The sequence below is a fragment of the Rhinolophus sinicus genome, chromosome 1 (assembly GCF_057876585.1).
Source record: "Rhinolophus sinicus isolate RSI-liver-muscle chromosome 1, RSI-T2T, whole genome shotgun sequence".
In the NCBI taxonomy this organism is placed as follows: Eukaryota; Metazoa; Chordata; class Mammalia; order Chiroptera; family Rhinolophidae; genus Rhinolophus; species Rhinolophus sinicus.
Genome location: NC_142501.1, coordinates 163,210,380 through 163,238,169, shown reverse-complemented (window position 1 = coordinate 163,238,169; position 27,790 = coordinate 163,210,380). Strand labels below are relative to the sequence as shown.

Below are 27,790 nucleotides of genomic sequence, written 5' to 3'. Positions count from 1 at the left end.
AAAGAGCTCTACACCATGACACATTATAATTAACATGGTAAAAATTAAAGAGAGAATCTTAAAAGCAACAAGGTACAGTGTTGCAAGACTGCTCCCCTTCCAGCTACTCAGTATATCACAAAAACACTTGAATACTGTCAGCTGCTTTTCCTGTATCTATTGAGATGATCATGATTTTTATCTTTCATTTTGTTAATCACATTGATTTGCAGATGTAGGACCATTCCTGCATCCCTAGAATAAATCCCATTTGATAATGGTGCACAATCCTTTTAATGTATTGTTGAATTCAGTTTGCTAATATTTTGTTGAGGATTTTTGCATCTATGTGCATCAGTGCTATTGACGTGTAATTTTCTTCTTATGTCATGTCCTCATCTGATTTTTGGTATCAGGGTAATGCAAGGGAAAGCCCATAACGCTATCAGCAAATTTTTCATCAGAACTTCGAAAGCCAGAAAAGAGTGGCATGACAAATTCAAAGTATTCAAAAGAAAAACTTCCAAACAAGAATTCTCTACGTAGCAAGATTATCATTCAGAATTGAAGGAAAGTTTAAGTTTTCCAGAAAAGCAAAAAGCTAAGAAAGTGCATCTCCACAAAACTGGCTGAACAAAAATGTTAAAGAGACGTCTCTAGACTGCAAAGAAATGGCACTAATTAACAAAAAAAATTCAAATTTTTTTTTAAATCTCACTGGAAATTGTAAATATATAGTAAAAGTAGTGGATCAATCACTTAGAATGCAAGTATGAAGTCTAAAGAAAAAAATTGTAAAATTAGTAACTAAAACTACAATAATTAAATAATGCATAAATAAAAAGATGAAAATGTGATACCAAAAATATAAAATGGGGATATAAAGTTTGGAATATGTTCAAATTTAAGTCACTATCAACTTAAACCATTATATTCATAAGAAGTTGTATGTGAACTTCATGATAATGACAAAGCAAACACTTATAGTAAATAGATAAAATAAAATAAAAATGAAATCCAAATACAACCTAAAGAAAGCCATAAAACCCAAGGGAAGAGAGAAAAGGATGAAGAGAGGAACTATATTTGCTCTAACTATTGTTAAGAGCAAACACTTAACAAATGGCAATAAGCACAAACCTATCAATAATTACTTTAAATGTAAATGGCTAAACTTTCCAATCAAAAGATGCAGAATGGCTGAATAGATTTTTTTTTTTTTTAATGGACCTGCCTATATGCTGTCTACAAGACACTCACTTCAGAAGTAAGGACATAGACAGACTAAAAGTGATGGAATGGAGGAAGATATTCCATGCAAATGGGAACACAAAGAAAGCTAATGTAGTTCTACTCATAACATACAAAACAAAGACTGTAATAATGAAAAACAAAGAAAGAGGTCAATCCAGTAAGAAGACATAACACTTATAAATACATATGTAGCTAATATAGGTGCACTAAGACATATAAAGGAAATATTAAATGATATAAAGGGAGAAACTGAAACTTTACAATAATAGTAGATGACTAAAACCCACTTACATCAAAGGATTAATCATGGAGACAAAAAATATAGAAACATTGTCCTTAAATGACGCATTAGACTTGATGGACTTAATAGATATATTCAAAACATTTCATCCAAAAGTAACAGAATACACATTCTTCTCAAGTGCCATGGAACATTCTCTAGGATATATCATGTTAGGACACAAAATAAATCTCAATAAATTCAAGAAAATTGAAATCTTATCAAGCATTTTATCTAACCAAAATGATATGACACTAGAAATCAACAATAAGAAAAACACACAAAAATGTGGAGATTAAACATGCCACTGAACAACCAATAGGTAGTTGCATAAATCAAAGAAAAAAATATTTCAATACATAGGTACAAAAAAACAAAACAAAACAAAAAACAAAAAAAATCCTAGATACAAATGAAGACAGAAATACGACTCACCAAAATCTTTGGGATGTAGCAAAAGTTGTTCTAAGAGGGAATTATATAGTAATACAGGTCTACTTCAAGCAACAAGCATAATCTCAAATAAACAAGCTAACTACACCTATAGGAGCTAGAAAAAGAAGGACAGACAAAGCCCAAAGTTGTAAAAGAAAGGAAATAACAAAGTTGAGAGGAATAAACAAAACAGAGACCAAGAAGACAATAAAAAAGATCAGTGAAACCAAGCGCTGGTTCTTTGAAAAAAAAAAAAAAAAAAAAAGGATGAACTTTTACCTAGACTAACCAAGAAAAAAAGAGATAGGGCTCTAATAAACAAAATCAGATATGAAAGAGGAGAAGTTACAATTCATATCACAGAAATGCAAAGGATCATAATAGACCATAATGTACAATTATAAGCCAACAAATTAGACAACCTAAAAGGAGTAAATACCTAGAAACATACAATCTTCCAAGATCAAATCATAAAGAAATAGAAAATATGGATAGACTGATTACTAGAAAGAAAATTGAATCAATAACCAAAAACTTCCAAAAACATAAAAATCCAGGATCAGAAGGCATCACTGATGAATTCTAACAAACATTCAAATAAAATTTAATACCTAACCTTCTCAAGCTCTTCCAAAGAACTGAAGAGGAGGATATGCTTCCAAATTCATTTTAGGAGGCCAGCACTACCCTGATACCAAAATCAGATGAGGACATGACATAAGAAGAAAATTACATGTCAATAGCACTGATGAACATAGATGCAAAAATCCTCAACAAAATATTAGCAAACTGAATTAAACAATACATTAAAAGGATTGTGCACCATTATCAAATGGGATTTATTCTAGGGATCTGCAAATCAATGTGATTAACAAAATGAAAGATAAAAATCATGATCATCTCAATAGATACAGAAAAAGCAGCTGACAATATTCAACATCCATTTATGATGAAAACATTCAACAAAATGATTATAGAGAGAACATACCTCAACATAATATAGGCCATATGTAACAAACGGATGGTTAACATCATACTCAACAGAAAAAATCTGAAAGTTTTGCCTCTAAGCTCAGGAACAACACAAGAATGCCGACTCTTGCCACATTTTTTAAACATATATTGGAAGTCCTAGCCACAGCAAATAGGCAACAAAAAGTAATTAAAGGTATCTGAATTACTACATGTAGATGACATGATACTATATATAAAAACCCCTCCCAACAAAAAAAACATGAAAAAAACTGTTAGAACTAATAAATAAATTCAGTAAAGTAGCACAATACAAAATCAATACACAGCAATCTATGACATTTCTATATACTAATAACAAACTCTCAGAAAGAGAAATTTATAAAACAGCCCCATTCACAATTGCATCAAAAAGAATAAAATACCAAAGAATAAATTTAACCAAGATGGTGAAAGACCTGTACCCTAAAAACTATAAGATACCGATGAAAGAAATTGAAGGAGACACAAATAAATAGAAAGATATTCCATGCTCATGGATAGGAAGAATTAAGTACTGTTAAAATGCCCATACTACTCAAAGCAATCTACAGATTCAATGCAATCCCTATCAAAATTCCAGCGGTATTTTTCACAAAACTAGAACAAATACTACTAAAATTTGCCACAAGAGATCTCAAATAATCAAAGCAACCTAGAGACAAAGCTGGAGGTATCATGCTGCCTTATTTCAAAATATACTACAAAGCTAGAGTAATCAAAATAATATGGTATTGGAATAAATACAGACACACATATCAGTGGAACAGAATTGACAGTCAGGAATTAAACCCACACATATACGGACAATTTACGACAAAGGAGCCAAGAACACACAATGAAGAAAGGACAGTTTCTTCAAAAAAAGGTGTTGGAAAAACTGCATTGTCACATGCAAAAGAATGAAACTAGACCACTATCTTACACCATACACAAAAATAAACTCAAAACGGATTAAAGAGTTGAATGTAAGAGCTGAAACCATAAAATTACAAGGAGGTGAGTTCCTTGACATCAGTCGAAATGATGTGTTTTGTTTTGTTTTTAATATGACTCCAAAGGCAAGGAAAACAAAAACAAAATAAACGTTTTTGCATAGCGAAGGAAACCATCAACAAAACAAAAAACAACCTACTGAATGGGAGAAGATATTTGCAAATCATATATTTGACAAGGGGTTAACATCCAAAATATATAAAGAACTCACATAACTCAACAACATAAAAACAAACAACCTGATTAAAAAATAGGCAGAAGTGCTCAACACACATTTTTCCAAAGAAGACACAGAGATGGCCAACATTATACTTACATTATACCTGATTATACTTAAACAGGCACGTGACAAGATGTTCAACTAATTATCAGGGAAATGCAAAGTAAAACACAATTTGAGTTATCACGTTGCACTTGTTAGAATGGCTATTACCAAAAAGACAAGAAATAAGTGTTGGAGAGAATGTGGAGAAAAGGGAACCATGGTGAGAATGTTAACTAGTGTAGTCACTATGGAAATCAGTATGGAGAATCCTCAAAAAATTAAAAATAGAATTTCCACATGACCCAGCTATCCCACTTCTGGCTATTTATCCCAGTATACAAAAACACTAATTCAAAAAAATTGTATGTACCCCTATATTTATTGCATCATTTACATTAGCCAAGATATGGAAACAACCTAAGTGTCCATCAACGAATAAAGAAGATGTGGTACACACACACACACACACACACATACACACACACACACACACAATGGAATACTACTTACCCACAAAAAAGAATGAAATCTTATTTGTGACATCATGGATGCTAAGTAAAATCAGCACGATAAAGGAAAATATCATATGATTTCACTCATGTGGAATCAAAAAAAAAAAGAAACAAAAACAAATGGACAAATAAAACAAAAACAAACTTAGAGATACATAGCACAGATTGGTGGTTACCGAAGGCGAAGAGGGTCGAGGAGTGGGCAAAATGGGTAAATAAATGGACAGCAAGGTGATAGATGGTAACTAGACTTTTGGTGGTGATTACTTTGTAGTGCATACAGATGTCAAATTATAATGTTGTATACCTGAAACATGTAACATTATATACCTATTTTACTTCAACTTAAAAAAAAGAAACATGAGAATTATTCTGTGGACATAATGCTTTTGCATATGGTTTTATGTTTGCAATGATTATACTTAAATCCTTATCAAGACTTTTTAATGATGATCTTCTTAAATTTTTCACAGTAATATCAAGGATAAATATTGTTCACATAAAAGCGGATAGCAAATTAATATATATTCCCTGTGTATTTCAATTTTGGAAATGGCTTTCACACAGAATTACCAGAATTCAGATAATCTGTACGTGTAAATTATATTTCAAGGGTGAAATCAGTCTTTAAATAGTCTTCCTTCTTTTCTGTGACAAATGTAACAGAGAACATTCTTATGGCAGTGCTGATTTTGAACCTTCAAGTATTTTATTTTAAAATACTAAAGATTTTCCTTGATCCTACACAGATTTTGCTAGGCTCACCCTAATGCTTCAGAATTCATACTTCTCCACTATCTGTATCAGTACAGATTTAAATATTTTAATTTGGCTCCTCAGAAGCTGAAAAAACATAAGCACACTATGTTGTATGCAAATAACAATCCCTTTTAAAAATGCGCAAAGAGAAACCAGCCCCTCCTTCTCTTTCTTCCATTTCTATCTACTGCCCTCTCTCTTCCTTCCCCCCACCTCTCACACACACACACAAACACACACACACACACTTAATCAATTATTTTATAAACTCTTGCCTAACTCTCCCTGGGCAACCAATGCACTTCAGTATGAAGTAGTGTTCTGATCATATTTCTTTTAATAAATTTGAAAATGGTATTTTAACATTTTAGATTTCTATTATACTCACCATTTTTATAACATCTTTTATTGTGGAATGTTGCTCTATGAATAAACATTGACATATGCAAACATCACAAATGTTAACTAAATAATGTATTTCTGAATTCCAGGGTTTAAAAAGAACTCTTGATATAAATTTTGTATACTTTCCTGCAACCTAACATAACCATCAGTGCAAAAAGATACCCAGTGTTTTCCTAGTATTTTGTTTCAAGTATTACTTTATCACTTTGAACATTTTATTCTCAATAGTTCAATTAAGAGTTTCTTTGGAACAAATAATATTCCTCCAATCATTTCTCTTCAGGGATTCTAAGCATTTTGATATTAAGTTAATATAGTTACTACTTCTGTAGAATCATAAATTTGCAATGAAAACTTTTTGGTGTACTCATCTGGATTCATGTTGTCTCTCATATTTGATATGAAATCAATGTATTTACTTATAGCATTATTTGAAAAGGAAACTTTTCTATTATCTTCTCTAATTTGGTATTATATACAGTTAGATAAGTTTTTATATAGACTGGTAAAAGAAAAGGTTTGCAGTCATGTGAGGTGTTTTGTTTTCTGACTTTAGTGATTAACTCTGAAACTAGGTTCTTGGGCTGCTCTGACACTGTTATAAGCAATCCCAAAATATTTTTTTTTCTTGGTGCCAACATAGTTTACTTCACGCCACTGCTCTACTGCATATATTTTCCAGGTAAATAAGACATTTAGGCAAAGGAAGAGAGAAATTATTGGGGCACAAAAAAGCCATTTGAGTTGTTTTCCATTAAGTTGCTCAATTAGTGACAAGGTAGTCTACCTTGTGAATCAGATAACTTTCCAGCTTTGAGAAAGAAATTATACATTTTGGTGAAAAATCAGTATCTACAAATATTGAATTAAATATAAAGTACTTGAGAGTATAGGCCTCTTAGCTTCAGACAATTAGTTTGTCAGTGTTTTGTAGGTGTTGGCATTTTTAGAAATTATGTGACAAAACACATTGAAAACTTAAAAGTAATCATATGTTAGCAAAATAGAAAATCCTGATAAATTATTTTATTCAAGTTCATATAACTCTGGAAAATTAAAAAACATAATTATCATTCATAATCATAATTTTAAATGTTTTTATAAAAATCAATTTCTGAATCCAGTAGGACAAATAATGTCCTTAATAAATTAAATTATTTTCAGTTATTTGTTTTCAGAAATAAAACTTTTCTACCTCTACATCAAAAAATTATGTAATTCCATCAAGAATCAGACTTGGCTAATTGCTAACATCAATAGCCAATAAGGAAATTTTAAAAACAAGAATTAAGACAGAAATAATTAACAAAATAATTTTGTTTACAGACAAATACTAACAATAGTGAGTAATAAAAATAATTAAGAATGAAACCGTTTCAATACAAAAATTCAGAGCAAAATAATTCTTAAGAAAAACTGAATGTTTTACTTGTATCCACACAGCAAAGAATTTTATTGATAAATATTATGACAAATCATAATCAGACAGGTAAAAAAGTGAGGGGACAGTCCCATGTCACTACGCAAACTTTGACTACAAATCAAAACAAAGTACAAAAATGCAGGTGGTACATCTTTGCCCCCGGGGGAAATAAGACCATCTGCAATAGGATTGGTATAATTTGTAGAGTGCACCCAAGAAAGATGTGGAATTTCTTGTCTTGACCTAAATCTCCAAAACGATACATAAAGCTACTCTGCCTGATGCTTTTAATTTAGTTCTACCAGTGGGGAGACGAGATTAGATGATCACCTAGGGTATGTTTCTGTCCCAGGATCTGTAACTGCCTCACCATTGTTATATATGCAAAGCCCAGAGCACCAAGAACTCTCCTTTTAAAGTATGTTTGGTAACTTTTTATATTGAATGTCATAATTTCATTAACATAATAAATTTTTAAAACTGTAACTTGATTCTAAGAATTACATAAAGCTGAAAATAAAGTCTGCTAACTATTAAAACTGAGTCCAGAGATGTGATTTCTCTATTATGTTCAATGTCACTAACACCTAAACACAGCAGGACACTCATTGTGTTACCAGCCATAGGCGTCGGTGATTGCATCAATTTTCAGAATCAGGATCTGGGACCTCTTGACAAGGTAAAGACTTTTTTTTAAACATTCAGGTTAAAAGAAAATTATCTTAAATATTCAATGTCATGTTTACATTATAATAACTACAAATGTATATTTACCACTAAATACTATTAAATAGCATCTCAAAGGTAAACTCAACCAACCATATTACTTTTTAATACCTCCAATAAACTTCTTATTGTATTAATAGAATGATGATTAGAGTTTGCAATCAGATGAATGAGAGAGGACCTAGACATTATTTTTTTTTTTTTTTTTTTTTTTTTGAGGACCTATACATTCTTAAATGCCATGAGTAATACTGAATCACCAGTCAACAATAGAGCTCCTTGGATTTTTTTTTTTAACACTTTCACCAGCAGACACTCAGCGTCTGACATGTACAACATAAAAGAAGTACTAAAAGTGAAAAGATCACCCAGATGACAAAACACTGTTTGGGAAGAAATAAAATCTGCAAGACTGGGGCAATCCAAGCAAAGAGAATAGGATGGACAAAACTACAATGTACATAGCAGGTATATAGATCCACCCTACAGCATATGTAAAATATGATGGTTGAGTGACAGCAGGTGAAGCTACAGAGATCAATAAACATTAGATCATGAAGAGCTTTGTATGCCATGTTAAGGAGCTAGAACTCACCAGGATAAGCCAGTGGTATAATTGAATTAGAGGAATATCCTGGTATAATTTGCACTCTAAAAAGATTAAACTGGTATGAATGGAAATTGCCAATATAGAGTCACTTATGTCAAGAGAACCAAAATGGAGCCAGGAGGCCATGAAGAAGTTTGTCTTATGCTTTTCCCAATTATGAACTTTTAAAATTTTGAACCAGCCTTGAAACCACATCCTGAACTTTACCTTCCTCCTTACGATGTCATCCAGACCATCACCTTGAAAGTGGCCAAAACATTTCACCAGCCAGCATCCTTCATTCGTATAGAGGACCTAAATGAGGTTGGAACTCTTGCACTTCTGTGCTTGCCATAGAAAAACATCCTGGAAATTGCTTAGCTCAGAGTCTCACCACCAAGACCTGACCAATCTTTTTTTAACTAGATAAGTTTTGCAATATGGTGGTTTTTGCCTTTATAAGCTCTGGGTTTTTTTGTCTTCTGCAGAGCACTGTTTGAGTTGCTACCTGAATCTGTGTCTTCCAGATTGGAATCCCTTGCTCAAATAAATGTTTTTATTCTTTATTGCTGCCTAAACATTTTTTTTTTCAGTTTACACTGGCAAGAGTGTAGAAAATGGACTATGAAAAGGGGAAGGGTGCTCGCTTCAGCAGCACATATACTAAAATTGGAACAATACAGAGAAGATTAGCATGGCCCCTGAGCAAGGATGACACGCAAATTCGTGAAGCGTTCCATGTTTTAAAAAAAAGAAGAAGAAGAAAAGGAGAAGGGTATGCATTGGGAGGATAATGTTAAAACTGAAAGAAGTTTATTAACTGATATCAATAAAACTGTGCTCACTAAGTAACATAAGAGAGTGTAAGTGTCTAATTAAAGAAGGAGATGAGGTTATTCACAGGGAAAAAAAAAAAACAGCAAGTAGTATTGGGGAGGAAGAGACTTTCCTCACTGTCAAGTTCCTTTTAGCTGGTCCAATAATCAAACACACATGAAACAGGTTAGTAAGAGAAAATGACCAAATTTAATTATATATGTATGTATGGGAACCCCACATATATGAGAGTCAGACACCCCACATACATGCAAAGTTCAGAGACAAAAATGGAAATTGTAGTATATAAGACATTCTGAACAAGGGATGAAGTAATACATCTTGGGACTTCACAAGGCAATTGCAGGGAAAACACATGTTTGGTATTTAGTAGTTTGCCCTGCTACATAGGTAGGTAAAAAGTTATTTCTGGTGATAACTCATCATGAGCCAGGCTCCTAATTTAAATTTTTGTTGACAGTTAAGGGGGAACAGAAGGTTCTCTTGAGCCTAAAGGTCTCAGTTGCCTGTAGCATAAAATAACGTTGTGCATAGCACTGAGACACATCTTGGGGTGGCTTGTTCTGAACCCCCACAGTAAAATGAACAGAATGTGGTGATTGAATTTATAGAGTGAAGCTATACAACAGGAATAATTTCTTCACCATCATGCTTAATCTTTTTTTTTTTTTTTTTATCACAAAATCCTTTGAAAAATCTGAAAAGCCATGGCCCTCCCCACAAAACACACAACTAGGGACAACTTCAAGACCCCACAAAGGGTAGGCTAAGGCCTTCCCCGAGCTACACCACACCTTCACCTCTCTCTCTGCCCATTCCTGCTTCCTTATCCTCCCTTCCACAGCACTGCTCTCAACTGACTCACTCCCTAGTACATGCCCAGCCTACTCATCTCTACCTCAAAGTCTTCCTCCTGGGAAGTCCAACCTGCAACACACACACTGAAGGGAGTGACGCCATTTAAAACTTCCAGCAGAGTTTTAAAGAACGTAAGACTTGGAAATTTTAAAAGATGACAAATTAACACGATACTCATAAACATACATCTTCGGAATACAATGATGACTCAGAAATGGGAAGTTTATTAGTATAATAAACCCTATTCACTACATCTAAGAACATCATATGATCTCAAAAATCAAAAATCAACACAGTACATTTAACAAAATTCATCTTCCATCCTTGAATCTTTAAATTCTCAGTAGTGTAACGGCAAAACCAGCTCAAAATGATCTTACCCTGTTTCTAACAAGACACTGAGTTGCCTTTCAGAGACAACAGACCCACACCGCAAGTCATGAAGCTGAAGCATGCACAGCAGAGAACTCTGACCTCCAGTGCCAGCCAGAAGCAACGTTCTGCCCTATCACAGAACCAAAGGACCAGGACATGACCAGAACTTGAACACCGGAACATTCTCATTCAGAAGTGAAGTGTCTCTCATGCAGGAAGACCCAGTGCTGAAGCCTCTTACCGTATCTTACCATAAATGGCTACATTCCAAACCTCTCCAGTCAAAACCTGCACCCTCAATCTTTGCCATGAAAAACCCTTGATTAAAAGCCATCAGGGAGTTCAGATTTCAAGCAGTAGCCTCCTATTCTCCCCGCTTGGCACCCTATAAATAAAATAGCTTTAATTTTTCCCTTGCAAATCTCGATGTTCAGTGTTTGGCTTTGCTGCACATCAGGTGGATGGACCCACATTCCATTCAGTTCAGTAACAGTAGCACAGAAGTAGGTATTTTCTTAACTCGATAAAAATATGTGACTCAAAACAAATATCCTCGTTACACTTAATTATGACACACAAAACACATTCTCTTTAGAGTAACATGATAAAGATTCCCAGGATCATCACCATAATTTGATTTTATTCTCAATGTACTAATCAAAAAAGTAGACAATAGAAAGAAATACATCATATAAATGTTGGAAAAGAGAACAAAATTTTAAATAATTGCAAATTATATAGTTCATTTCAAGACAACCCAAAAGAATTGACTGAAAAACTATCTTACATGGCAGCAAATTACAAAATTAATATACAATATTAGATAGCTTTTCTAAACAGTTAGAGAATTATAAAATAAAAAACAATTCCACTTCAAATAAAAATTGAAAAGAAAAAAGACCTAAATATAAACCCCCAAACCAAAAACACATTATTATACTTTAAATATCTATTAAGGAACACAAAAGAATATTTAAATAAATAAACTAACAAAACACATTCTTGTATGGTATGACTCAATATAATACACTTGCCAAATCTATCATCTATCAAATGCAATACAAATTAAAATACCTAGAAGATATTAAAATTGGACATATGGATTGTACATTTTAATTGGAAAAATAAAGGGGAAAGTAGAATTTCTAAAAAGAGAAGTCATAATAATTAAAATAGCTTGCCAATGAATTTTTAAAAACCAAATAGAGAAACAGATCAATGGAACAAGAAAGTAAAAAAAACAAGTAAAAACCTAATTCAGATTAAAAATCTATTTTAGGACAAAGGTAACATTTCAAACCAGTGGAGAAAGAAAAAGGCTACTCAATAAATTATCTTAGAAAAACTGATAACCTTTTGGGAAATTCTCTATCTTAACACTTACAAACGGATGAAGCATGTAACACACACACACACACACACACACACACACACACACACACATTAAACCATAAATTTGTAGAGGAAAAACTAATTGAATTCATATTATCAGCGTTGAGATGACCTTTGGAAACTGGACATGCAACACATAAGCAACAGTAGCCTTCCTGCAATTCCTCAGACACAGGAGGCCCACGCCAGGCTAAGGGCCTTACATTTCCTCTTGGATTTTCCTAGACCTCTCCCATCCATCTTGCCCTAAATAGCTTCAAGGTTTTCTCACTCCCTTCAGATTTTTAGTCAAAGGTTACCTTCTTAGTAAGTCTTTGTTCTCAAAATGCAATCTTCCCCTATTCTTTTTTCCTACATTAATTTTCTCCTTAGTACTTGCCACCATTTAACATGTTATTTTATTTATTTATCTTATTTATTATGTAACTTCCCCAAGTAGCCAGCAAGCTTCATGAAAGCAGAGGTTCTTTTTCTGTATTTTTTTACTTCTCAGCGCCTACAAGACTACCTGGAACATACTGCTCAAAACATACTTGATGAATGAAGGAAAGAATGAATAAAAAGTCAAATGAGTAAGAAGAAAGCGTATGGAAAAATATGTAATTAAAATCAAAACAAGAAAAACGACAATAGTGCTGTAATCTGTAAGAGACCAAGTTAGACAACTAGACAAAAGTGGCCATTAGAACAAAAATTAGAATGTCGCTAATGACTTTCTGACAAGAGCAGTTTGGGAGACAATCTCCATGGGTCTCTCATCTCTACATGTGTTGCTAGCAGAGATACTGACTGTCCTTTATTCCAGAATATGTTTTTCAAGTATATTTGTGGAGTGAACAGCCTTGGAAGATGTAGTGTTTAACTCTAGAGTGAAAAGCAGGTTTGCTAATAACTTTGTAAGGTAGAGGTGTCTCTCTACCTGTAAGGTGTCTCTCCTCTGGAGCATGCTTACTGCCGTTAAAGAAAGAAAATTGGGCTCTTTGTGCTCAGGATTCTTCTCCTGTAATGCAACCCACTGAGTGTTCACATACCAACTTGACTTCTTTGTGTTCCTGTGAATTGGGGCTTGGAGAACAGGAGCAAAAAATGTGTATGCTCTGGTTGCTCTGAATGCTGTGAATAATAAACTGTCCTTCATCTCTGACCCAGGAGTCTTGGTCTCCTGCCATCATCTATAAAACTACAGCAGGTGAACTTATTAGTGTGCAAGTAGGATAAAATCCCGGACTTTTTGCAGTTAGAATGATGCCAACATGACAGGATTTTGTATAGATATCATGATGAATACACGTACACTAGCATTAATAATGATAGTCATTTATTTCCACTCAATACACCTTAGAAACGTCATTCAACTTCTCTTTCATCTAAATGATATTCATAAGTGCATAACATTTATGTAGGATAGTTTACTACAGTCATTTATTTATCTGGCTATCATAACTCTTAGCTACCAGCAATACAGAGGGTGCCAAAAAAAAATGTACACATATTTTAAGAAAGGAAAAAAATTGTATTAAATTACACTGATGGTAACCACTTTCAGCACTTCTTGTAACTGCAGAAGTCAAATGTAACTTGTATTCATCTTTTGATATCGGTATATATTGAGCATTACAATTTTAACAGTTTTTTCCTCTCTTAAAATGTGCATACATTTTTTGGCACCTTCTGTATACACACTCTGGCTAGGCATATATGGTCCCAGAAGAATAAGAGATATGTGAAGCAGAATTTACCAGATTACCTCCAGTATAAAACACAGCTGTTCCAACCAACCCATAAAACCACTAGCAAAAAAATAAATGCTTATTTTTATGCCAGTGAGATTTTTATATTGTTTGGTATGTCATAATAGCTGACTGATACAAAACCCAACATAGCAACACTCTCAATATGACAAAAGATTATTTCTCCCTTGTGCTATGGTCTTGAGGCAGGCAATACAGGGCTGGGATGGTGGCTCTGCCACACAAAGTTGCCCAAGCACAAAAGCTCCTTCTATCATGTGGCTCTGCCCTCCCCCAAAATCAGCTTTATCTTTCCAAGATAGTTCACTATCTTACCCATGTTCCAAAAAATGGGATGGAGAAAGGATGACAGAAATGCAATATACTTTGCTTTTGAAAACATCCTGGATTTTGCATGTGCCAAGTCTCCTTACATCCCATTGGCCAGATATTAGTCATGTGGCCACACCTAACTGCAAAGAAGGTAAGAGAAGTTACTTTATTTTGGGCAGCCCTGCACATAGCTAAAAATCAGGGGCTATATCTCTGTTAAAGGAAGAAAGAATAAAAATTTCAGTACAACTAGCATTATTTGCCCTCATCTATTCATGCGGCAACCCAAATATTCATCATAACCTCTCTCTTTCACATAGAATATATTGATCACTTCCACAAGGGAGAAAATTCCAAAGCCCCATTGGTTACTTTATCCAGTTAAAAGTCTCTCCTTTCTGGGTGATGTAGAGCCCTTTCCAGTAAGCATGGATGTGGAACCTCGTGGTTTGATACCCTATAAACTAACACATAAGTTTATCTGTCCCCAATACCCTCAATACTCAAAGCTTCTGAAGAAAGTAGATATGGCAAACTAAATTGTCTCTGCTCAGCAAGAAGGGGTCAGTCACTGGGTCATAGCAATAATCAAATCTGACTAGATAGGAGTTACAACTATTCCCTGATCCAAAAATAAGGCAAGGCCCTTGGTTAGTCTCATCTGACAGCCACTGATTCTGCTTTCTGGGAAGAAATGTACATTTTCTTCCAAAGACCGTAGCAAAGTGGTTCTCTATCTTTTGTCCTCCTTTAACATGAATCAAGTAATTATTACAAAGATTGCTCTTCTTAGAGACTGCAATGTCTTTGCTGGTCCAGATTTGGCAGCCCCGGGATTTCCTAAGGGGTTAAATAATTGCAGTCTTTTGCAGGCTGTGTTGTTGTTCTTTACCCATACAATTCCCTCAAAACCTTAGCAAGCTTCCAGGCAATTTGTTTTGGATTAGTTCCATATGTAGGTAACCATAGCCAAAGATTTAATCTAGATGTAGTCTTTAAGCCTGAAGATGCTTGTCTTTTCCTTATTACACTGTGTGCTTTGCTTAGCCCCACTCTGGATGGAAGCTACACCCAGGCTATCTGAATCATTTTGTTTGGGTGGAAAATCAATACTCTTAATTTGATTTTGCCTCTGGTCTGGCTCCTAAATCTGGCAGAGCATTGAGTTTATCTCCTACTAAGGCAGTGGCTTTGAAGCTATCAATTATAATTGCTTTGGTTTGGAATAAAGAAAGAGTTGACTTTTTCAACCTTTCAAGGCCTCAAATGATAGGACTATCAGTGTCATTATTTTGCTAACTTGACATAAAGAGACTTTCTTAACAGAACTGTATATTCCTTTCTACCCTGCTTGCAGACTGGTTAACCCTAGCATGAGTTAATCTCTGTCACAGGATTTTGCTGGAAGAGCATGAAGCAGCCAACCCACCTCAGGATTTTGCAGCTTTCCTATGATTCCCCCGAATGTTATTTATGGCCTCAGTTACCATGTGGTCTGCCTTCTAAAATATTGCAAGCAACAATTATATCAATGCTTTGCTTCAGCATATCAGGGATCAATGAGCCTTTAGCTTCCAATATCGGTGTGTCTGCCTCCTGCCTCCTGCTAAACATATTATGCCACATATCAAGGTTATACCACTTTATGCATCCCGCATCTGGTTTCAAACTCTGTTTTAGTTAGGATGTTGGTTTGGGATGTGTAACAGAGATTCAAATACAGTACATAAAAAATTAGGTTTAGTAATTTCATATTACAGTCTGGATGTGGTAGTCCAGAGCTCTTATGGGGGATCCAGTCTCTTTCTATCATGTAGCTCTGTCATCTCTAAGATATTGCTCTTATCCACATGGTGCAAGATAATTTATTACCACAAACACTTTTCAAAGCACCAGGATGTGAAAAAGGTGGCAGGGGGGCAACTTTCCTCCCTTTAAGAAATGTCTGGAAGCTATACACATCACTTCCAAGGGAGCTTGGGAAATGTAATTTTTACTCTGTAGCTACATGTCCTGCTACAAAATAAGAGTCCTTTCATTTTAGGAAAAGGGGCACTTGGATATCAATGAACCAATAATAGTCCCGCTATAACCTTAAGACAGGTGACATTATTTATTTTGACCTAACATTTTGGGGTACTGTGAACCAATATTTACTTGTATAACAATAAAAACTAAGTTCAGTAGAACCTTATTTTAAGAACAGCTGCTGGTCTAATAATACTTATAGAATATTTTACAAGGTATAACATCCAAAATATAAATTTTGGTATAAATAGATGTAAATTTACAGTTTACTTTTACATAATAAGCATTTGATAAATAGTTGTTGAATGAAAGAATGAATGAACTAACCAATTAACAAATATGTACTGAGCACTTTCTAAAAGGCCATAACTGTGTTAGACATCAAAGAGATTAAAAACAAAAAGTATGACATATATTCCCATAATGGAAGAAGTTGGCAGCATTTTACTTAATGATACTGGTGACACAACGTGTTAACTACCTCTAATAAAGGTATAAAATAAGAACACATAAATAATTAATATGATAATGACATAAATAATAAATATTATCAAGAAATTTTCAACAAAATTTCCAATGCGTGCACAGAAAATAACACTTTTCTAAATTTAAAAAATGTGTTCAAACATAATGCAATATATAGATGATGCATTATAGAATTGTATACTTGAAATCTATGTAGTTTTGTTGACCATCACCCTAATAAATTTTAATTTTACAAACGTGTTCTTAAAATAATTTTATAATTTCAAATAAAATACAAAAATTAGATATCCTCTTTTTAATTTGCTCTGAATCTGAAAGTTACTCCAAGGGCAAATGAATTAATTGTTATTTGTGTAATTTTTATATACCATGTTTCCCTGAAAATAAGACCTAGCCAGACCATCATCTCTAATGTGTCTTTTGGAGCAAAAGTAATGTAAGACCTGGTCTTATTTTACTACAATATAAGACCCAGTCTTATTTTAATATAAGACCCAGTCTTATGTAAGACCCGGTATAATATCATACCATGTCATATCATATCATATCATATCATATCATATCATATCATATCATATCATATCGGGTATAATATAATATAATACAATACCGGGTCTTATATTAATTTTTGCTCCAAAATATGCATTAGAGCTGATGGTCCAGCTAGGTCTTATTTTCGGGGAAACATAGTAATACCAAATTGGTAACCAAATACTCCATACATAAGATTTTAGAAAAAGTACTTAAACATTTAGCATGGAATTGTGACATAATTATTTGCTTACAATGGAATGTTTTTCAAGTAATTTAGTCAATGACAAATAAGTGAACTATTTGTTTACAACCATCAAAGCCATTTGTGCTTTTACATGAAGAATAAAATAATTCATTTACAGTTTTGAGAAATTGATGAAAGCAGACTTAAAGCAGTATTTTTTTTAAGGTATTCTCATTTTTCCACCAATGTTTCTCTCTTCTATCTTTCCATTCTCAGAAGCAAAATTTAGCTATCACCACAGATAATTTTTAGGAATATATAGTTATAGATATTGGGATATATTACTTAGAAGGCTGTTTATACATTAAGGGAAATTACTTACCTACACACATATATAAAAATGCTTGGTTTAATCACTCAGGTACATGATACATCCATATTGTTTACACAAAGTACACCTTAGGAGAAATCACACAACTTTAGCCTTGTATAACTCTTTTTTTCTCTATAGTTTTGCAAATTTGGGAGTTAACATTGTACAAAATAAATTAAGGACAACAGGTGCACGAAAACATTGCTCAATATCTGCCATGCCATCGAGAACAGATATTTTTTACAATCCCCTTGATGAGAGTAAATTTTTGTTCTTTTAAGAGTAGACAAAGTCATTTAACATTCTATTGGGCATATAAAATGAGTAATGAAACTGATAAATACTTTATATTAAAAATAAATATTGATGAAAATATTCTGGGAAAGATGGAAAGCTAAGCAAAGTTATTCCCCTTCATTCAACTTCAGATTGCAATCAATATGCATAAAAATATATTCTAAAAATAGGGCATACATTGTATAAGAACTGGAAACTTTGTACCCCAAACTACAGATTTTTATTTAGAAATAACATGGATGAAAAAAAGAATAAAGTGCTGATTTCCAATATTTTATCATCATAAAAGGTTCCATTTTTATTTGCTTTTAGATTTTTCTATATAGATTTAGACTTTCCTTCCTTTACTCAACAAGTATTTATTGTGTTCTTTGGTGAAACAGGCACTGTTCCCAGCCTTGATGTTCAAACAACGTTCCTACCCTCATGATCTTACAATTTGCTGCCATGAAGAACAATAAATGATTCTGTGAATGTAGTATAGTATCATGGGAAGTAAAGGAGGGCCATCCAGAGCCCCACTGGAAGGCTGCAACTGGAACACTCACTGCAGGAACAAGCCACTCTCAAAACAGAAGAACTTTTGCAGCTACATGTCAATGGCATTCAATGGGTACTGAGCTGCCATCAGAATTAAAAGTGTAGGTTGATGGGCCGTGACCCTGAAGAAAAAGAGGTTTCTCTAGAATGTCCAGGCAGCCAACTCTTCAGAAAGACTAGACAGATTTTTCAAATATCTGTAGCTGCCAATCTAAACAGAGAGCTAGAAATAGAAAATTGGCCCTAACTCTGTAGCTTCCCAAAGTCTGTTAAGAAAAATGGAAGAGGGGGAGGGGAAAGAGGGAAGAGGGGAGAAGGATGGAAGGAAGGGAGGGAGGGCAGGAAACCCTGTAAAGCTGTGGTTCTTCTGCTGCTGGAGCCCTACATTCCAGTGAGGACATACTGAATGCCAGGTACCATTTTGGATACTGAACAAAACAGATGAAAATTCCTGCCATGGTGCTCACATTCTAATGGCAGAGAAGTCAGCAATGAGTGCAAAGTAAGTAAAATATATAGTATGTTAGACAAGGATAAATGCAATAAAGAAAAACTTAGCAAGAGACATAGAGAAGAAACAGTGATTGTAGGGAAAAGGGGTTAATGTTTAAATGGATTCGCCACAGAAGGTCTCACTGAAGTGAGTTTGGGAACAAACCTGAAGGCTCTGAGGGAATGATCCATGAGGATATCTGAGGGAGGAGATTTCCAGCAAAAGACTGAGGCTGGATCATATCTGGAGTAAGAACAGCAAGGAGGCTAGAATGGCTGTAGTTGGGAAACAAAGGGTATCAGTCACGGTGGACATTTTGGCCGTAAGGGTGTGGCTATTAACATGGTGACAGAAGAAGACAAGAGGACTCTTCAAGATATTGAGACCTTCTATAACACCTCCATTGAGGAGATGCTGCTCAATGTTGCTGACCTCATCTGAGAGGAGATGGCCTGCCACTTCACCCCAGCCAGGGTTCAGTCGTTGGGCTGAGGAGGGGGGAGAGAAGGGAGCCAAGAGATGGACATCACATCATTTTTTTCTTTTTTTTTTTTTTTTTTTTTTTTTTTTTTTTTTTTGAATAAATGTCACTTTTTGAGGCAAAGAAGGAATCATGAACATTTTAGACACCCTTTTCTTTGCGGAAGGCTCTTGCCTCAGGTGCCGTCTCTTGTCCTAAAAACACTAATCTACTTCCCTTGTCAACCTCCAAACCCCAGAGGCTCTCCCCACCCCAGCCAAATTCCTCTGAAAATGATTCAAGGGGGCTATAATGTCACCCAACCTCATTTGCTGGACCAAATCTGGAGGGAGAACCCCTGAATTAGGTGGCCCAGGGGATTGTCCCCAGGTGGGGGAAGCAGGGGAGAAAAAAACGGTAGCCATTTTTACATTGTTTCGTATTTATTGATTCAGGAAACAAACACAAAATTCTGAATAAAATGACTTGAAAACTGGAAGAAAACAAGACAATGAATTAGAATTGTATTGGGAGAGAAGCAGAAGTGAATGATAACACTTAGATTTTAGGCTGAGGTTATCACTTACTGAAATGGAAAAGCCTGAAGGATAAGTTGATTGAGGAGGGACAATCAGGAGTTTATGTGTATTAGACATTCAAGAAGATAAATGGAACAAACAATTCAATAATGAATCTGGACATCAGGGGAGAGGTCTGAGTTGGAAACTAATGAGTAGTGAGTGTATTTAAAGCCATACTAATAAAAACAATCATTAAGGATGCAAAGAAGACAAGCAGAAGTTCAAGGACAGCTCTGGAGCACTTTAATATTAAGAAGTTGAGAAGATGAGAGCAAAAGAAATGGAGAATGAACAACCAAAGAAGAAAACCTGGGAAAACTGCAAAGCTAAGTGAAGAAAGTGTTGCAAGGTAGATGAAAAGATCAGCTGTGTGGAATGCCACTGGAAGTCAAAGAAGATGAGGACTGAGAATTGATCATTGGATGTGTTTGTTTTGTTTATTGTCTTTTCTTCTGCTATAAGGTAAACACCATTTGCTGTTTCCTTTATTTTTTCTATCTTAGTCATTAATGATTCTGAGGGACAACAGTGCCTGGCACATAAATCATGTTCAATAAATTTATGTTAGTAAATAAACCTCAGTTATGAGTATAAATATAAAAATCTAGATTAAATAAAATTTAAAAAGGTTTTATGATGGTAAACTATAAATATTATTAAATGAAAAATATAGGACTTTGCTATAAAGCTTCAGGTTCTAGATGGTAACAATTTAAATACAAAATGCAGAGGCTTCCAGTCAAGATGGTGGAGTAAGTAAGGGCTGTGCTTTGTGCTTGCCTCCTCCCACAACCACATCAATTACACCTCAACTACAGAACAACTATCATTGAGAATCACCTGAAGTCTAGCTGAACAAATGTCCTACAACTAAGGCTATACAGAAACCATTTCAAGACTGGTAGAAGGGGTGAAGGTGAGGAATAGGCTGGTCCTACACCCACATGTGGCAAGTAAAAATTGGGAGGGATACCTTAGCTGCAGAGGTACCACCGGAGGAGCAAGGGGTCCTAACCCCACATTAGGCTCCCCAGCCCAGGGTTCCTGTGCCAGGGAGAGAAGTCCCCATTACTTCTGGCTGTGAAAACCAGCAGAGATTGTGCCTGAGTGAGATGGAGGGTGTCCTCTTAAAAGGTCTACAGGCTTGCTTGCTGATGGACTCAATGGTTCTGAGATCAAGCACTGGGTCAGCAGTTCAAAAGGCACAAGGGACATGGGGAGGAACTGAACTATCTGGCTTCAGACTGAGGGCTAGAGGGGCACCTTTCTCCCAGACAAAAGTGCTGGAATAAGCCATTTTTCCTTTATTGAGCCCTTCCACCACCCAAGCAGGCATCATACCTGAGTCTCCATCAACCTAGTGAACACATATAGCCTCACCTTGGTGATTCCTGAGACCCCACCCCACCCAACACGCAGGCCAACTCAAGCCTCTTCCAGTGATTTTTCCATATAAACCTGCCTTGGCTCATGCTGCAGACTCTCCTAAAATCTCTCACAGGTCCACAAACCACAAACAAGCAGTTTTGAGCCTCAGAGGGCCCTGTACCTCTTGCTGAGCAGCCCCAAACCTGGATTAGTGGTAGCTGGCCTTGGACTGCAGCTTAGCCCTTTTTCAGGCATCTCCAAGCCCAACATAAGTGGTAAAAATATGTAGATCACTTTGTAGCTCATAATAAGTGGTCCTGAGCAGGGCATAAACAGCATCTGAATTTTACCTACACCAGCGCCCCTCCATAGAGGCCTCAGAAAAAATATACCTGGTTGCCAGCTTCAGACCACACAAGAGCACCATCCAACCACATCCACAAACAACACATCCACAGGCAGATATGGCAGGCACCAGAGCCCTGCTAAAGTGAATCCTGCACCATAGGGTCAACCCCTGCACAACAGCTCCTCCATTGTAGTCACAGCCATTCCTCACATCAGTCATTCTGAGGGTCAATCCCTCCCACTGACAAACCAACAGCAATCAAGGCTCAATTACAACAAGAAGGCACACAACCCTCACAAGGACACATTTGCAACACTCATATCAGGTGACCAGAGATACTGCACCACTGGGCCCCCCAAAATACCTACTACATAAGGCCACTGTTCTAAGACTGGGAGTCATAGCAGCCCTACCTAATACATAGAAACAAACACAGGGAAGCAGCCAAAATAAGGAGAAAAAGAAACATATACCAAATGAAAGAAAAAAACAAAGCTGCAGGGGGAAAAAAAAACAGAGAAGAAATCTATCAGAAGCAGAGTTCAAAATACGGGTCATACGAATGCTCAATGATCTCAATGAGAACTTTAACAGTGAGATAGTAAACATAAAAGCAGAGATACAAAAACACAAAAAGAACCAGTTAGAAATGAGGAATGCAATAATTGAAATAAATAATATATTAGAGGGAATCAAGAGGAGATTAAATGAAGCAGAAGACTGAATCAGCAATTTGGAAGAAAAGGTAGCAGAAAACACCCAATCAGAACAGCTAAAAGAAATAGAATCAGTAAATAAGAGGCTAGTTTAAGGAGCCCCTCGGACAACATCCAGCATAACACCATTCAGATCATAGGAGTACCAGAAGGAGAAGAGGGAAAGCAAAGAATTGAAACCCTATTTGAAGAAATAATGATGGAAAACTTCCCTAACCTGGTAAAGGAAATAGACATACAAGCCCAGAAAGTGCATAGTGCTCCAAACAAGGTAAATCCAAAGACGCCAACACCAAGACACATCATAATTAAAATGACAAAGATTAAAGACAAACAGAGAATTTTAAAAGCACAAGAAAAAGGCAGTTAGTTACCAACAAAGGAGCTCACATAACATTGTTAGCTGATTTCTCAGCAAAAGCTTTGCAGGCCAAAAGGGACTGGCAGGAAATATTCAGTGATAAAAAGCAAGTACCTACAACCAAGATTACTCTACCCAGAAAAACTACCATTTAGCATTGAAGGACAGATAAAGAGCTTACCAGACAAGAAAAAACTGAAGGACTTCATCACCACCAAACCCGTATTACAAGAAATGTTAAAGGGACTTCTTTAAGAAAATGATGAAGGAAAAAAAAGGATTAAAAATATGAATAAAATGGCAAAAACTACATATCTAGCAACAATTCCTTTAAGTATAAATAGATTAAATGCTCCAATCAAAAGACATCAAATGGCTAAATGGATAAGAAAACAAGACCCTTACATGTTGCTGTAAGAGACTCACATCAGATTGAAAGACACACACAGACTGAAAGTAAAGTGATGGACAAAGATATTTCATGCAAATGGAAATGGAAAGTGTAGTAAAACTTATATCAGACAAAACATACTTTAAAACAAAGGTTATAACAAGAGACAAAGAAGGACCCAGTAATCCTGCTTCTGGGTATTTATCTGAAGAAACCCAAAACACTACCTCAAAGGGCCATATGCACCCATATGTGCACTGCATCATTATTTATAATAGCCAAGATATGGAAGCAACCTGAGTGTCCATTAACAGATGAATGGACAAAAAAGTCGTACATACATACAATGTATTATTACTCAGCCATAAAAAAGAATGAAATCTTGCCATCTGCAACAACATGAATGGACCTAGAGGGTATTATGCTAAGTGAAATAAGTCAGACATAGAAAGACAAATACTATATGATCTCACTTATATGTGGAATCTAAAAATCAAAATAAATGAAACAAAACAGAAACAAACTCATAGATACATTTTGATAGTTGCCAGATGGGAAGGGAGTTGGAGGGACAGGTGAAAAGGGGAAGAGATTAAGAAGTACAAATTTGTAGCTACAAAATAGCCATACAGTGCATAGGGAATATAGTCAATAATATTGTAATAACTGTGTATGGTGTCAGATGGGTACTAGATATACCAGGGTGATCACTTCGTAAATTATATAAATGTCTAATCATTATGTTGTACACCTGAAACTAATATAATATTGTATGCCAACTATAATTGAAAAATAAAAAAATATCTAAATAAATAATGCCAAGAGAATGAAAGTATATAGGAAAGAAAATCTGGAAATAAAACATAAATATTTGCATTTCTAATTTCCACTTTAGCATCCAGATTATTTATTTTACCTAAACCTTGCACATTTACAAATAAGGCCATTTTATATAATGTTTTACAGTGACACATTACAAATTATAATCTTTAATCCTAAATCAACTTCTTTAAAAAAAAAACAATATTTAATTATATTAAAAGACAATAAAGAACTCCATTAAAATCATATTAGTTATTTAACTTTTCATACTTGCTCATGCTCTTAAAAATAAAATTTTACACTCATACTATAATAACCAATATAAGTCTGTACTATCAATATGACATAAGCTTTTCATAAAGCAGAATTTGTACTTCAAAAGGATATACAATTTCAGCACCATAGCCACCAAAATAAATTAACAAGTGGTGAATGTTGATTGCATAGTAAAAATACAACAGTAACATGTCATTAAATAAAGTTAAAGCACAGACATTTCTGGGAGGTTCCTACTTAAGATTTTACACTGAGATATATAGATTTATAGATTTATAGCTATAGTATGTCTATAATTCTATTTTACCAATAATACAGTTGTCCAAGGTATTTTATATTCTTAAAGATACAAATTTCACATTTATACTTTCTCACCAAATTTTAGGCAAAAGAGTACTTGAGTCTTCCAATTAAATGTACCCTATTGTTTCAACAAGGCTAATAAAAGAGTCATCTTACTCAGACAAGTAACTCTAAAGCAATTAGTTAGTTCCAGCTAATGACTGATTTTATAATATTAGTTGAATATTGGGTAGGATGCATGGAAACCTACCAGAATTTTCCTAGGCTCATTGCCAGAGAGAATTCTTGTCAAGAAAAACAGTACTGTGACTTCAACTTTGAACTCTGAACTGTACATTATGTGAACTTGTCAAATACTCATCCCACAAATAACCTCATGATCTTTCTGGAAATCTTGCCAAATGCAATGAATCTGATTTAGTGGAAAAAAATGTTTAAGGCCAAGAAAAATATGCACATTGTGTATAGAGTGTCAATAATTCTGGAAATATTAGTTTACCTCTATTCGTGATTTCATGTTCAAAGAATGCAGTGCTGTTTCTGCCGAAATATTTTTACCATAATTAGTTCATTTTTTCTCCCAAGGAAACATTTTCTTCATACGTTATGGCATTTGTACATTTTCTTAGAGTAATTAATTCAGCTAGTTAAAATGTGATGCTATTAAGTTCAAGGTTTTAGATTTTGCACCCCATCATACCCCATTCCAATGCAGATATTAAAATTATACCTTGTGACCTAAATCCTGCCTACGTCACTACATAAAATACACATAAATAATAGGCCATGCCTGTTTTCAATGTAGAATAGAACTTTTATAGCAAGATATTGGATGGATAGGGATAATAGTAGAACAAAAGTAGAAATTTGGTAGAATTAAGACTCAAACTAAAAATAAAAGGAAAGTCATTAATGGGAAGAACTTTAACATAGAGCCAGGGAACAACATAATAAACATCGTAAGTAATGAGAGCAGAGATCTAAGTTGCAGGGCTGCTCAAGAAACTCTGCCAAAAACACACTTCTTCAGTTTCTGTTGTTTTTATTTTTATTGGGCCACGAGCTTCTGCAGTGGCTTGCTGTCTAGCATATTAGCTTTACTAATGACCTTTTGAGAAATGTAAAGTTCAAATGAACAGCTATCTCTTAAAATTACCTGATGATTCTTCCCCTCATTTTCATAGCATCTAAAATATAGTAAATAGTAGCTATTTAATAACCATTTGTGATTTAATAAATTTTAAAAAATAAACACATCAGGGATCTGAAGCAATAATGAAAAATCAAGTTTGAATCTGCTATTAAATATTTAAAAAATGAAAAGCATAACATCCCATGCCCTTTTATACAAATCCTATGCATTATAGGTAGTTGAAATAAAATGTCCTAACTGCTATCATCAATATATTATAATGCATCTTCCTAACTTGTTTAGATAACTAAATTGCTGTTTAATGCAGCATCTTGATTTGGGCAAGGAAAAACAACTACCTCCTATAGAACAGTGGGTCTTAATTGTTTGGGGGGGGGGGGGTGTCACATAATTCTTTGAAGATCTAATTTTAAAACAATGAGCCCTCTCTACAGTAATGTGGACATTCTATACAAAAGCCCATACCCAATTTTGGGGCTGTTCATGCCAGTCACTGAAACCTGAAAAGGTCCATGGGATGCAGATTAAGAAAACTTCCTATAGAGGAGATGACAGTAAAGTTACAGATTTGTTGTTATCTTTAAATGGCCAGGAAAGATTCATTACATCAGTGCCCAGTATAATACCCCACCCATTGTAGGCATCAAATAAATTATTCATTTATATTTTCAAAGCTAAAATTGGTTTTAATAGGTAGTAATAGACTAAGTAATTCATTGTTGATATGCAAAGTAAAATAAAATATACTGGAGAAAAATTATGTGGTTCAATGATCTTGGTTATTTAATTATGTAGAATTACATAGTTAAATGCTAGGTTAAACAAAGTTAAGCCTGTATTTCTTTATTACTCAACTTTTGAGAGTTGTTATTACATAAACATACAAAATGGGATGATTGTGTAGCATTTCCTCAACTTCTTTTGAACATAAAGTCCCCTTTTCCTCAAAATACCTGATAACTGTTGAAAATTACTTATGATGAGTGTGGTAAGAGCTACAATTACTTTTATTAATACTGAATTTTGAATGGAAAAAAATCTACTTGAATGGAAATTTCCATTCAAAATCCATTTGAATGGAAATCAAATTTTATTCCTCTGGAAAGAAACCAAGATACCAGAATAAAAGAAAAATAATATATCTGAGCAGATGTCTTAGAAAATTTCTTTAGAACCAAACAAATAATTTTGCATAGCCCTTCATTAGAAGTGTTATCTCTGAATAACCTGAGAGACTTCAAAGTAGTAGGGCACAGGGTCACAGGTGACAGTGAGGCAGTTTGAGCCCAGGAAAGAGTGACTCTGCTGAGAGTGTGAAGGTAGAAAATTCAGCCCGCATATTATGGGGCTGCAACAGCCCTGAAAAATGGCACCTTTGAACAATTCTTCCTCCATGGGAGTACTGTCCAATAGCTGTCCTCTAATTTGTGCAGACACTCTGTGTAGCAGGAAACCTGAAGCAAGGATAAAGGTTTTAAAAAATAGAAACTATTTTTTGAAATGTTATATTTGTTTTTGAAACACATTTTGTACTTCCTCGGTTAAGAACGCCAAATTTCTTACAGTTCATAACATAAGCAAAGTAAGAAACATTATGGGGAAAAATGATAAGAACTAAAATACAGCTCTGCTCCCTACTAAACATGACCCTACTGCCATACCAGCCCTACTGAGGATGGTGATGATTTTACAGTTTCTGAAATCAGCTGAGTGGCATGGGTATTACCCCATCTACAGCACTTTACCTCTGATTTCTATTTTAAAAGCAGTAAGTGGGGTAGCTGAATGGTAGTTAAGTAAGAATAAAGCACAGAAGAGGTAAATCAGCTATTAGGTAACTGATGGTTGACGCAAAAGTTGTAACATTGTCAGATGTAGATAAATGCATGTATGGCAGATATTTAGGACAATTACTT

At 34.7% G+C, this 27,790-nt stretch overlaps 1 protein-coding gene and 1 non-coding gene across 2 annotated transcripts in view; one reads left to right on the top strand and one right to left on the bottom strand.

Moving 5' to 3' along the window:
* Positions 1-27,790, bottom strand: part of CFAP299 (cilia and flagella associated protein 299) — a 525,301-nt gene that overhangs the window by 431,162 nt on the left and 66,349 nt on the right. The gene's annotated exons all lie outside the window — the stretch shown is intronic.
* On the top strand, positions 9,274-9,380 carry LOC141570336 (U6 spliceosomal RNA). The gene has a single exon (XR_012494329.1). It is a non-coding gene; the product is annotated as a U6 spliceosomal RNA (small nuclear RNA).